This window comes from Corvus hawaiiensis, chromosome 4 (genome assembly GCF_020740725.1).
Source record: "Corvus hawaiiensis isolate bCorHaw1 chromosome 4, bCorHaw1.pri.cur, whole genome shotgun sequence".
NCBI classification, from domain to species: Eukaryota; Metazoa; Chordata; class Aves; order Passeriformes; family Corvidae; genus Corvus; species Corvus hawaiiensis.
This window is the reverse complement of record NC_063216.1, coordinates 29,023,008-29,035,528: the sequence shown is the minus strand read 5'-3', so window position 1 is coordinate 29,035,528 and position 12,521 is coordinate 29,023,008.

Genomic DNA, 12,521 nt, shown 5'->3' with positions numbered 1-12,521 from the left:
TGAGGACAGAGGAGGAAGACAACGATACAGCAAGGGAAGTTCTCACGACATGAGGGAGGTCGTTTTGTGGCAGACACGATACTGCATCAGCATAAATCCTTGAGGATGCTAACAGGCTCCACCTCGATGACAGCAGTATCATATTGGTGGGAACACACTGGGAAGACAACATCCCCATCTCTGTCGATTCAGGATGAAGTCGCTCTCTGACAAGACTATGCTCTTCAAGACAGTCATGGGTCCCTAGCAGAGAACTGGGCTTGAAGGGAGTCCTCAGCTCCTACATCCCTAGCGAGAATTTGACAGCCATGATTCAACTTGCATTGAGTCCATGACTGCCTTTTTTTTTTTTTTTTTGAGGTGGCTGGCAAATGATGGCATTAGCCTTGCATGTGTGGGTGATTTCAGCTCTGAGAGTATAAATCCTATTAGGGATGGGCAGCCATCACCAATTCATTTCCCCCAGCCAGCAAACACCCATCACAGAAGGGATGGTTGGCACTAGCAGGAAGAAAACATCACTATTTCAGACCTCCTTTGCTCATAAAACATTATCCCTTTGCTTCAAATATTACCCCTGGGGTGATGTGAGGACAGCTAACACTTTTCTATGTTAATGTGATAGAACTGAAGGCTACGGGCTCACTCAGAGATTGCTAGTGTTCAAGAGTATCAGACCACAAACCTAGAGGTAGGATAACATCCTGTGCACAGAGAGGCATCTGCAATACCACAGCTCCTCAGTCTTGTGGCAGTGTTTGCCACGCTCGGTACTCCTAACCAGAGAGACAGGCTCCTGCAGCCTCCCTGAGGTGTCTGCCCCTCTGCCACACTATGCAACAATGTGAAGGGGAATGTGGGATTTTAGCTTTGCCTCTGAATCTTTGAGTGAGGAAAGACAAGATTTTGCTCTTCTTTCCTGAGCTAACCCCAGAGCAGAATGATGCAGAAGGCTGTTGTTTCAGCAGGTGCTAGTACGCTGCCAGATGCAACAGCATGCTGGTGTCTCCTTCATACCAGTGCAGCTGCATCTGTACCTCCTCTCAAGCGGGACCTGGTTTCCAGAGCCATGTGGTTCTGGGTTTGTGGGTCCAGGCACAGAAGCTGGAGGTTTTATATGTTTTTACTAATGGTATTAACGTGCTTTGATGGCACCAGAGTGAGTCTGTAGTCTTAGATGTAGTATCCAAGCACCTCATGATTTCTAATTTACCCAGTCATCATTCCTTCTCCTAAAGGTAAAACCCCCAAACCTCTGGCACTGTTTTACATAAAAGAAATAGAGGATTAGAAAAGTTATGTGATTTGCTGGAGGACCAACAGAGAGGTTATGCTAGGGTAGAAAATTGAGCATGGATCTTGAATTAGCACCCTAACCATTGCTGCTGTGGCGCGTTTTCTCTCTGCTTTGCATACTTCGGTTTGAGGCATGCTGGACAAGCTCCCTTGGGATAAGGAGTCATTTTTAGCCCGATTTCTTACAGAAATGGATCTCTCACAATCATGTTGTCTATCTGCCTGTCTATCAGCCGCCCACGATACAGTTTGAATCCACTGGCCAATTTCAACCCAACCCAGCAGCAAGGAAGGGATTTTACAGCAAAACAATTCAGATGAGCTCCATGATGAGGCTCAAGAGGGGAGGGAAGAGAGGAAGGAAGAGAATGTTCATGTGTGCCTGTGGGCTGCATAGTGTCCAAACACCACTTCTGGCATGGCATGGGATGCTTCCAGCCCCTCTCCCGGGCAAGAGAGAGGGATTGAGGTCAGGTTGATGTGTGGGGCTGGTGAGGCCAGGAAGTAGCTGAGCACACTGCAGGGATGTCCTGGGCATGCAGCAACCCCAGGCATGAATGTAGCAGGGATGTTCATCCTGCCGCTGGCAAGAGCAACTTCTGCTCTCCACTCTCCCTAACCCCTGCTGGCTGCTCCTCCGGGGAAAACAGCCGATTAACATATTGCAATGAGTTAACCTTAAATGGTCTAAAAATCCAAACGTCTGCATGCAAATGAATTCTGATGGAAGCAGCAAGATAAAACACCAGCCAGCCACAGCTGAGCCTGTTTACTAACTGAGACACTTTCGTGTTTGCAGCTGAAGCCAAGGTGGTGCTCTCAGTCCTGTGAGGATTTGCACCTCCCCACTCCATGTTTCTGCCTTGCCAGGTGCCAGGCTTTGAAACAAAATATTGCTCTATATGGGTTTTTTCTTACATTTTGGTGGCCACGATCTGTGACATGCCCTATTTCCTTCCTCTTAGGCAGTGCCAAAAGTGGGTGGTGTGGGCAAGAGCCTCCAGGCAGGGTGTCAGGCACACATAGGGCTTTACAAACCCAGCAGAGCTCGTAGCTCCAACCTCCCAGCCAAAGGCAGGGGATGGAAAGGCCTTTCTCCATCAATTCTGGGTGAACCTGGTTTGCACCCAAGGGGCTGTGCTCAGCTGCTATTGGGTAAGCTGTCTTCACCCTGTTGTTAATGCTGATAAGCGATTCTTGGTCTCTCTGTGTGCAAGTCATTGACCTGTGGTTAACTCCTTTGCACTGAGTTACAGAGCAGAGGTAATGGTGGCAGAGCCAAACTTCCACTGTCGCCCTTTCTCCAGAAGATCACCAAAAGGTCACGTCTTTCCACCCCCTTTGGAATTAACGTCCTTTTAATGCCCTTTGGAGCTAGACTCTGCAAAGTCCTCCTTTGAGCCAACCAGTCTTGAAATCCGATGCCCTTGTTCACTTTGCACTGCTGGTGGCAGGGAGGGAAACAACAAAGTGACATTTCTGTCGGTCACAAGGCAAACAGCATAAGACAATGATATTTATCTCCTCCTTGAGTGCTCTGAGGCCTTGTATCTGAAGAAAATTACAGTCACTGGCAATCACCGTTTCCAGCAATCAGGCTGTAGTTGAGCAAGTGGGAAGATGAACAAGTGCTGGTACAAATACTCAGGGACTAACCCTCATAGCAGGATCCGCCCAGAAAAGATGCCTTGTGTGCAACAGAAACAAACAAATGCCTTTAAACTTGCAGTGGTGTTAAGTAACATAAAACTTTGCCAGATAAGGACTGTTTGCTCTCATTTAGGGGTTTCTGGCAGCCCTGCTCCTTGGATTATTTGCTGAAATGCAAGTAGCATTTGGCTATTTTTCAGTTTGCAATCTTAAAGGCAAAGAGATTGAGTTTCATCTTCATCTCCTACTACGGAACAATTCTGGGCAGCATGAAAAATCCAGTCTTTCTGCAGCTGGGAAGACAAATGGAGGCAAAGGGTGTCTGCTGCCACCAGCCTCCTGACAGGCCCAGTTCATACCACATGTACCTGCATCTGATGCCTCTCCAGCCTGCAAACTCCTTAGCATGGAGTTATATTTTGTGGTAGAGTTTTAGACCACTTGTTGTATCAGAGCTTCCACCACTGCCTCTAAGAACAACAGAAATATAAGTAATACCAAGTCAGCGGTGGCTTGTCAGAAAGGTGAAGCAAAAATTTGGTTTGGCGGCAACTGAGTATGTTTCAACATAAGTTTCATAAAAAGCTCCACCATGCAGTCAGTAAAAAACAGAAGAAGAAGTGGTTTCAGAGGCAACTCTGCAGCAAGGCAGAGGAGGTTTTTAACAGTAATCACATGTAAGCAGCTCAGGGCACTGAGAATCCTGATGTCACTGCATGCTTCTGTTCTGGATCACCTGCTCCGAGTATGACAGCAAACCCTTCTTTGTGGAAGAAATGCTGCCTGGCTGGGTGTTTTCTGGTGTCTTCCCCTCAGGAGCAACAGCAAACAGAAAATGAGAATGTTGTCTGCCTTCATTTCTCTAGCTCTTTTCACTGTTTGAGCTTGGGTTAGCCTGCATCCTCTGGAGTGCAGGGGGTCAGTAACTGCCAGCTCTCCCAGCGATGGACACATGAGCCAACAGGTAATCACCGTTTGGCCTTGGAAACCAGATAAGCCAGAGGATTTTTTTTTCTTTCCAGTGTGCAGAACTGGACAAAACAAAGGTGAAGGTGAAGTCAAAAGGAACACATTTCTGTGAATGATGCAACAACAGGGGTGGAAGGATTCTGGGAACATGCTGGAAGCAGTGTGTACCCCAAAGGAATGGCTGAGTGCTTTGGGGATACATGGAGCTGTTGCTGCGGTCAAGGAGAGGCAGATGACCTCTTCTTGCTCCTTCCCTCCTTCGCAAGGCTGAATTTTGCTCTTCACACTTCAGAGTGTTAATTTGCTTTTGCAAATATAATTATCACAACATGAGGGGGAAAAAAGCCTGGAGAAAAGTGAGCTGCATTTCTCTCTGCACACGCAGCACCCCCAGCTATCACCTGTCACCCCTCTCCAGTGCCCAGTTCGCAATTTTGCAGACACTTACTCTGTGTTTCTCCTCACTACACCAGGCTCAGGTTAAACTGACCCACCTCCATGCTTCTCTGGGCCTGCTGCCTCCCCATCTCACATGCTCCTCTTATCCCCCCTTGCTGCAGTTCTGGCCTGCTGGGAGCTCCCAAAGGAGAGCTGAAAAGTACCATGGGGAAAGCAGGAGCAAAGGGGGTTTTCTCATTTGCCACTTGGGTATAGTTTCCAAATCCTCTAAAATGGAGCTGTGCCATTAGAAAAGGAAATCTTGGTCCCATGGAGGTGCTGAGGGGGAAGACAAGACCATCACATGCTCTCTCCAGCCTTGCCATCCTTAATCCTCACTGCAGGGCCTCTTCCAGACCTGAATTCCAGCACCTACATGTCAAATTACTCACCGGTCATGGTATCTTTGGGCATATTCCCTCCCAGCATTTTCCCAGGTGGTAACCACAGTCAAGACAGGGATATGTTGAGAAACACTTTCTTTCAAAGGCCCATCCAGTGCAGCAGCAGCCGTGTGCTTGGGCAGACTGAGATGCGTGTCAGAGTCACTTTACCAGCATGGGCAGGAAGGAAAATGGCATGCTGGGGTGTTTTTTGTCTGGTGGCTGTAATCTGGAGGGGCTTTACTTTGCTGTTTGTATTCACTCCAGATGAATCTTTACCTCCATAAGCTTCTGGGGTACCCCCTGTAGTGTCTGATGCTGCCCATATCCAGCACCCACAGAGGAGGAAAAGCCCTGCTGCCACAGCACCATAGTGGCGTGTGCCTCTGACCCAGAGCCTGGTGCTGATCTCAGTGTTTAATGCAGTCAGTACCTTCTGGGAGGAAACTTGGAGAAATGAGGGAAGGTGCTGTCAGGCTGGACATGGCCAAATCCCAGAGCCCCCATGCTCCCCATGATGTGAAGCCCAAGCCACAGCAGAACTCTCACCTGTGCCTGCAGCTCGACTGTTTGGCTGCAAAGCTGCTGGCTGAGCGGTTGTGCTCAGCTTGCAGCCAGAGGGATGCCAAGAGAGGCTTGGGCAGCACGAGAGTGAGATATGTGGTGAAGAGATAGATAGAAAACAGTGCAAGAAACCACAGGAAGCTCCCTGTGGCTACAGTGAAGCAGCAGTTAACTGTTCTGTGTGTGCTGTGGGGGCCTAAAGTGTTCACCAACAGCGGGAGAGATTTACCTTGGGGCCCCCAGGAAGGGCTGCTGGGCCTTTTCTGTGTGAGCTAGAGCTGTTGGCCAGGACCAGGCAGGCTCACCTCAACCTGTGGATTTTCTCTGGCTGCCTGTTGCTTGGGGATGGCCCCAACGCCTTTGAATTGTGACTTTTCCTCCCATAAATCAGAGACAGGAGAAACACATTAAACCATAGCCATCCCCATACACTTGCAGAATTGCTCCCGGGACAATGTTTTCTGGAGTTAGCTTTGAAACATTCATGTAAATGAATGAACCAACATGGTGTGGTTTCCACCACAGCCTCCCTGAAAGCACATCTTTGCCTTGAAGGTCTCAGATGAGGTCCCAGTCCAGCCTCCCCTTTTGCTTTCCCCTGCCCTCCCCTCTTAGGCCTTGATGTTGATCTGAGGCTTCCTTGATTTGGCATCCTTTTCAGCATCTTTTCTTGTCTTGTTGAGAACACATGTATCAAAAAGCCACCAGCTGGACTCTAAGCCACTCAGACATGCAGAGACATGGCAAGTGGATTTGGAAAGGGGGTGAGTGTAGGGCCAGAAGTCCTGCAGCCCCTGATAAGCACAACCCCATGCCAGGTGACACTGGCTCACATTGCGGCTGACCTCCCCTGGGAGCGCAACAGCTGCTGTTCCCCTCACCTTCCCCCATCCCACCCCCGACACAGGCAAAGGCACAACGGGATTTGCAGCCAAATGAGTTAAACTGCTGCTGACCAAATGCGCTTTGACTGGGGCCAGACTGATTTTCCTGGTCCCTGTGACTGATACAAGCATGTCCAGCCAGGGAACTGTAAAGAAGACAGGCCTGAAACCAATTTCATTGCAACCAGTGCCAGCTGCATGGGTTGATAAGGCCTTTGATAACATTGTGGAGAGGAGTTATCAATGTTCGGTGGGGCTGTCTTCACCACTGGCAGACAGGAGATGGACACAAGTACCAGAAGGTGCTTACAGCACCCAAAAAACATCCTTTACAAGTAGTGAGCAGCCAGGGCAGCCCAGTGTGGGGCAACAACCAGAACATGAGGGAGACCTCAGCCTGCCCCACATTGTGCTGGCAGGCTGCTTGCCTCACCCCTGCTTGCACCTCGGTCATATTGACTCACAGCTCCTCCACCCTTGGTGAAGATGGGGACATAGAGCAGAATGACATCCTGGAAATCCAATAGCTGCCTATCCCTTCAAAGGGGACCCCCAAGGAGGGGGCTGTTGTCTATGTCTGGCAACTACAACACGTGGGCCATTTGCTCTGCCTTTGTGTGCCTGTCCTGTCTACATCTCATTTTATTGCTCTTTCCTGAAGTACTTGTGAGATACAGGGGCTTATCAAAGCATCCCAGAGAGAACTATTTAAACTGTCTTGGGCGGGGTGGCAGGCACAGGCAGGAAAGCCAATGGAGCCACCGTCAGCAGGACTACTCTGACCCTCCAGCCTCTTAGCTGGCAAATTTTGGCTGCATTGGCTTAATCATTGTGCTCTCCCAGGCTGCACTGAGCGAACCACACATGTGAGGTGTGAACTGGATCGGCTTTCCCGGGCTGATTAATCTGGCTGAACCATTAAACCCTGCCCGGGGTGATGGTTTATTGCAGGGCTAATGTGGCTGCGCTGCCGCCAGCTGCACACTCAGCCTGGCCTGGCACGCTCTCACAGAGACCCACAGTCCCTGCCTGCATGGGGGCTTGCGGCCCCACAGAGCCCTCAGTGGAGACTTGCTCATCTTCCAAGCCAGGACAGATTGCCAACTGCCCAGAAACACAAAATTCAGAAAGCAGAACGAGACCTGGGAAGGAAATGACACTGAAAGATCTGATTGCATCTGAGCTGCCTGAAGCTGAGCAGGGTTAAAAGGTAGCTGAGCCCGACTTGCTGTCACCACCAGCCTCCTCGCGAGCAGGCTTGGCCTCCTCCCGGGCACTTCCAAAATTACTGGGTCAGGCAGTGACCCGTTTTGCCAAAGTGGCTCAGGTTAACCACAACCATTTCGTGGCCAGCCCTTGCTTGCCCAGTTCATGCTGCCCATGCCAGTGCAAGCAGAGCTTCACGTGGGGTGGTTGGCCAGGATCAGCGCTGTCGCGGCCAGGGGAGAGGGAGGAAGCAGTGGCTTCATGTCAGGGTGCAGCTGCCAGCTGATGTGTCCCTGTGGGTCAGTTAGGGCTGCAAAGGAGGCTTCAGTCTGCATGCTCCAAAGTGCTACACAGGGCTCGCTTTGTCTCGCCTCCTGCATGTGGTGTCACAATTAACTCTCGTGCTTGGGGCACCTCCATGGGAGGAACACGAAAGGGGCTGCTGCATGTTACCCCTCGGACCAGGTCCTGTGGGAGAAATACCTGGGCAGGAGCTGCCATGTTGTCAGACAGCTCCCTGCTGGGGATAAGCTGGGGGTCAGGACAACAGAAAGTACCTCACCCAACCTCTTGCCCTCCAGGTGCATCACACACCAGCACTGCCAGGCTGCCACAGGGCCCGGAGTACACCGGGGCATTTTCCACGCCCAAGGTCTTGTCACCAAAAGGCTCCTGAGTTTGCAGAGGGCTGTGTTCTCCCCTTTATCGTGTTCCTGCCCTGCCTGGAGAAGGGCTTTGAGGTGTGAGGAGAACATGGTGCCAGCACCAGAGAGGCACATACAGGGGGAGCAGGGTCAGTGCCCTGACCAGGTGTCAGAGCAGAAGAGGGGGCTGCTGTCGTCTCCGGATGCAGTGCTGTGTAACTTTAGCTCTGGGCCATCCCTATTTGTCTTTGCTTCTTGCATGTTGTGAATAGATATTAGCTCAAGCTCAATGGGCTTCACGCAGGTCTTGGAACCAGATGATTCAAGCTGGGATTTGTTCCATATCTCAGGTTTCACATGTTTTCTTTAGCTGCATTTTAATTGTGGGGGTTTCCTTTTTTGATTCGTGAGGTGTTTTACCCAGGTGCCATTCCTTCACAGCTGCAAATACCCTAAATAAATCTAATTCCTGGAATATGTGAGGGTGAAGAGGATGTGCCCTACAACATAATAGGTCAGGTTTTTATCACAGCTCTTCATCTGGAAAACCATTGGGAACATGTCCACAGAAAATGTCTGGCGCTAGTCTGGAAAACAACATTCGATGTCAACAGAGCCCTAAAGAGAGGAGTGTAACACGGTTAAACAAAGCCTGGTTTAGGTTTAGCTCACCTTTATTTCCAGCTTCAACCAACAAACCTCTCCTCTGACTGCAGCTTAGCTCAGGTCCTGATGGTAATGGGAAACAAAATTCCCCTTTTTTTCCTAGCTGCCCGATTTTTTTAGGGTCATTCCTGACAGGCTGCAGTAACCCTTGGGTTGTTTTATACATCCTGAGCCATAAGGGGCCAGGAAGAGGCTGGTGGCCAAAAATGAGGTGGTCTGGTCCTATGTGGACTTGTCAAACCTCATGCAATGAATTCCCATTTCCTGCTGCTTCCTGCCCCAACAGCCATTTGTCCCCACCAACTGCAGCAGTTCTGTTTGGGCCACGGAGCAGGAGAAGGGCTAGAAGGTACCTCCAAAGTGGGTCCTGTATTTGGAGGACCCACCCCTCAAAGCCAACACCTTTTCCATCTGTGGGTTGGTGTCAGGAGCCCTCCTGCCTTGCGAGGGGCCTTGTGCTTGGGAGACGAGAATTGGGAGAGTTATTGACTTCTTCCCTCGGCTCTTCTCCCATTCCAGAGCCAAAACTTCTCTGTCCCTGCTTACCACAGGGTGGAAAAAGCAGTAATACAAGTTGTGTGCACTCCCTCTAAGCAGACTGCAGCATGTTTGGACCATCAGCCAGAGTTTCGCATCACTGCATGGGGTCTGCATCCCACCCCGGAGCCTGCTGGCTTGTCCAGGCAGGTACAGGTGTTACCAGCACTGGAATAGCTCTAAGGACTGGTTTGACAGGCTGCTCCTGCCTTTTGCTAACTCCCACTCCCAAATTAATTTGGGGCAACTTGCCACAGGCTGCTCCATCTCACAAGTGCCCCAGAGCTGGGTTTCCCTGCTGTGCTTACACACTGTTGGCCGAGGGCCAAACCACTCCCAGAATTATTGCTCTCCTTGCTGCTGGGCTGTTTCAACAGCATCTGACGGGATATCAGAAGTGTCACAGCCTGGGGGGAGCAAAGGATCACCCCATCCCCATGGGTCTCCCAAGAACCACCCATGCAATGGCATCTGACTTGGGAAACCATGGCTGGAGTGGAGGGCAGTGCATTTCTGGGGTCTGGAGGGTAAGCTGCCCCCTGCTTCACCTACCCTCGCTGCCATGCCCACCTCATGGAAGAAATCCCTCCTGAGGAAGGCAGTGAGTGAGGGGGGCTCTGCATCCCCCCGTGCCTGAGGTGCTTTTGTCAGCCTGCTGGATCCTGGCTGATGGATGGCTGCAGGCAGCAAATTTGAGCAGCATCTCCATGCCAATTTAAATAAATAAATGAGTCTGAATGCTTCGCCTTGCAGAATGGCATCTCATTCAGCCGCTCAAGCATCAAATACCTCCGGGATTCTTTGGGTCTCAATTTGCAGAACTATTTCCCTTTCAAGTGCTCTTTTATTTTTCTTTTTATTTATTTAAACCTGTTTTTCCTGTAGTGAACAATCCTTGCACATGAAAGCAGGCAGCTTTTAGATGTTGGTGGAGCTTTCCTCCAGACTGAAGAGGGATCAGCGGACTCTATTTAAAAAGGTCTTCCCCAGCCCTTGCAGCTGGTGGGGATGCAGGGGGATGTTCTGTGGTCCAGTTTTAGTTTGGGTTCCCCAGGGCTGCCGGATTGCTCGTGGGAATTGCTCACAGCCAAGGCTGAGTAGTTGTGCTGGTGCTGAGGGGAAGCTCTTGCCCACCCGGGGCCAAGTAGCAGCTGTGGGAGCTACTGCTGGTGGTGGCTGCAGCCCCCTCCTCAGCCCCTTAGGTGGGTTTTGGGAGCTGGAGGGTGGGAGGAACATGTATATGTCCAAAATACCACAGATGCCTTAAGGACAGAACAAGCTCAGGCCTGGTGAAGTTGCATTTAGCATCAGTGGGATGGGGGAAATTGATGAGGTGGGGAGCAGGGTGAGATGATGATGTCTGTTGGCTGCATCCCCTCTGCTGAGCCCCTTTCGCTTTTCTGGGAGTCCCTGAGCCTTGGGGGTTGCAAAGAACCACCTGCATAAGCTACCTGAGGCACCTCAGAGGCTGGAAGAGCAGAGCACCAATGGAAAGAAGCTGGTATTATTTTTACCGACCACAAGAATATTAAGCAATCTAATTCATGTGTTTGAACACCTGGGCGTGATAGAGGGCGCCTCCTCAGAAGCACAGGAGTTTCCCTGTGTATAATCTAAAACAAACATCTCCCAGCCAATCTCTAATCAAGGCGTGATGGATCAGTGAATTAATATAGGGGCTTAGTTAAATTAGCAAGATCTGTGTTACTGTTGTTGGTTATGGCAGTGATTTTGACTGCTTCATTCCATCCACATACCCCCTTACACTGATCACCCTCTCCTGCCTTCAGGTAATCTGCTCAGTACAGTGGCCAGGCATGGCACATCACAGGTATTTGGGAATAAGCTGTGGAGTTTTGGGGCACGACATGCACGAAAGCTCAGGCTCCTGCAAAATAGCTGAGAGCAGTTCTCCCAGCGCAGTTTCCTTTTGCTGACACTCACGTCCTCGTGCTTTTGCACCACGCTTTTGTGTGCAGCAGTGCTGCTCCTGCAAGGCTGTGGTGGCCTTTTGCACCAGTGTAGGAGGAATTGCAGGGGGTTTGTCCTGCCACCTTTCCGTGGGTGTCTGGTCTCCTTCTAGCAGCAGTCACTGTGGTCAAAATGCTGCACATCAGCCAGGCCATAAAGAAATGGTTTGGCCTCTTGTTTTAGATGTGTTCGGTAAACACAGCGCAAACTCTGCTGTGTCCCTTCAGCTCCTCCATCTTCCTGCCAGCTCCTCATGAGCCCCGGCTGCCTTCCCTGTGCTGCAGATAATGGAGAATTGACTCTATCCCTGTTGTGGATCCTCCCTGGGAGCTATGGGGAGGATACACTCCCCAGGGGGCTGATCTCCTCTCGTCTCTCTCATTTCCAACCAGCCTGTGTGCTCAGTGTAGCCAGAACAAGGGGGAGCGAGAGTGTCTCTCTGACATGCCTCGGTTAGCTAGCGATGGCGCCTGCTCCCTTGTGGGAATGCCACTGCTGCTGGAGTGATAAACTAGAGGTATTTGGGGATTCGAGAGGAGAGCGAGGGAGCTGGGGATGAGCAAGACATTGCTGTACATCTGTGCACATGGCAGCCGAGTTCAGAAGACTGGGGACCCTCATCCTTAGCTCTGCAGAAACAGAGGTTTCTGCCAATGGTGGGGTGCTCTGCAAACCTTTTCTCAAATCTCAGCCATTAGAAGGGAACTAAATCCATTTTATAGTCCTCAACCTCCCATGTCTGTGCTAGCACATTGCAGTCCCCCCTGTCTGCTGGGCAAGAGACAGCTCTGGGAGCTGTTTGATGGGAGGAAGCTCAGGGCACCTTGGCCAGCACTACAAGTGGCCAGGACCAGGACAAGCAGCACAGCACAGTCACTCAGTCCCTCCTCAGCTTTCTATGCCATCACTATTCCTCTCTACTCTCCTCTCTTCAGCCCTTTCCTACCCTCAGGGCAGCAAAAGCCAGTTTTGCCACATCATCACACTGCCATCACCTGTGCTGGCTCCTCTCCAGTTTCCCCAATCCTCAGAGATGTGTATCTTGCTCTGCCCCCTCATGTGAGTGGTCCCTGTGAGGTACCAGCTCAGCGAGGCTGTGCAGAGTTTGCTGCATCTTGCTGATGTTTCCCAGGCCCCATGCACTTCTGCAGTTGCTGTCCACAGCACAAGCCCCGCGGTGGGAATGACCCTGAAACCGAGTGCCACAAGCAGCTCGGCTGCACGTGAGTCCATTCACCGAGCCCAGCTGGAGAACTGATCTGGCTGAAAAAATCCTTTTTTTTTAAATTTCTTTTTTACCCTGGGTTATTTTT